Genomic DNA, 1,684 nt, shown 5'->3' with positions numbered 1-1,684 from the left:
ATTATAGACATTCAGCACATTCCATTAAAAACAAAACAAAAAAAAAAAAACAAAGAAAAGAATAATATCCATAAAACAGCAAAGTTGTGTTGCTGTTGTGGTACCTGGGACCATTTTATTTTATTAGCATCTTAATCATCATCTGTAAAGAGAACATTCTAGAGTAATATCGTTAAATGTAGCTCTGATAAAGCACAGTCTCTACTATGTATCATAAAGCAGGTACAAGATATTTTACATTCATAGAGGTATGATACAGTACTGTCCTACATCGATAATACTAGAATCAGTTTTGGTTTGAAATTTACTTTGTCTGCAAATAAGATTGCTACCCCTGTTTTTTTCTGGGCTCCTGTCACATGGAGAATTGTTTTCTATCTTTTCACTTTCAGTCTATGGGCTTCTTTTTGCACTAGGTGTGTTTCTTGTATACAACACATTGTTGGATTTTGCTTCTTATTCCATTTTGCCAGTCTATTTCTCTTGATTGTTGAGTTGAGGCCATTGAAATTGCTGGTTATAACTGGCCTTTTGTTGACTCTTTTTACTTTTTCACCTTCTCCTTTTAATTTCTTGTCTTGCCTATTTGATTTGCTCTGTTAGGCCTCATGGTGTTGTTGCCTTCATTGTCTTTTGCTAGGATCTTGTTTAGAATTTCTTGTAGTGCTGGTTTGGTATTCATGTAGTTTCTCAGGTGTTCTTTGTTGTGGAAGTGTCTTATTTCCTCATCCATTTTGAAAGAGAGTTTTGCTGGATGCATCAGTCTAGGTTGGAGGTTGTTCTCTTTTAGTACTTGAAATATCTCATTCCAGGCTCTCCTTGCCCCAAGGGTTTGTGTTGAAAAGTCTGCTGTGATTCTGATGGGCTTTCCTTTGTATGTAATTTGTTTCTTTTCTCTTACTGCTTGTAGTATTTTGTTCTTCTGTTGGGTTTCTGGGATCTTGATTATTATACGTCTAGGTGTAGATTTTTTTTTATTGTGGCTAGTTGGGGTCCTATATGCCTCACTTATCTGAATGTCAAATTCTTCCCCTCTGTTTGGGAAGTTTTCTGTCATTAATTCTGCAAACAGCTTTTTAAAGTCATTTGTATTTTCTCCTGCTACTTCATGTATTCCTATCAGTCTTATGTTATTCTTCTTTGCATCATCTAGGAGTTGTTGGATCAATTTATCATAATCTCTTACTGTTTTTAAGAGACCTCTCTTTTCATGGTCACTGACTGCAATCTTATCTTCTATATCTGAGAGTCTATCTTCGCATTCTTTTATTCTGTTGCATAAACTTTCAATAGAGTGTTTAATCTCCTGGATATCTGTTTGAATCTGTTTTATGGATTCCATTTCTATCCTATGTTGGGCGTTTATTTTTTCCATTTCTTTCTTATGCTGGGCCTTCATGGCTTCTATCATGGTCCTGAGCTCATCTATTTTTTTGTCGGTTTCTGCTCTAGAGTCTTGAATCACAACTTCCATTTTGCTCACTATTTCTATGGTTATCTGGGAAATTATTTCTGTTTTGAATTTTTCTACAGCCTGATTGATCTGTTTTGTTACTTCCTGTGCTTTGAGTTCAGGGTGTCCTGGTGGTTCACTATCAGCCTTTTCGTCCTCATTTGCCCTACTGTTTGCCATTGGTGAACTGGAAGTCTGTCCTTGTGTCTTGCTTAAGTGTTTTCTCATTTT

Source organism: Fukomys damarensis, unplaced genomic scaffold, assembly GCF_012274545.1.
Source record: "Fukomys damarensis isolate Sample0158 unplaced genomic scaffold, DMR_v1.0_HiC HiC_scaffold_17, whole genome shotgun sequence".
NCBI classification, from domain to species: domain Eukaryota; kingdom Metazoa; phylum Chordata; class Mammalia; order Rodentia; family Bathyergidae; genus Fukomys; species Fukomys damarensis.
The sequence above is the reverse complement of the archived record's forward strand: the minus strand, read 5'-3'. Positions refer to the sequence as shown.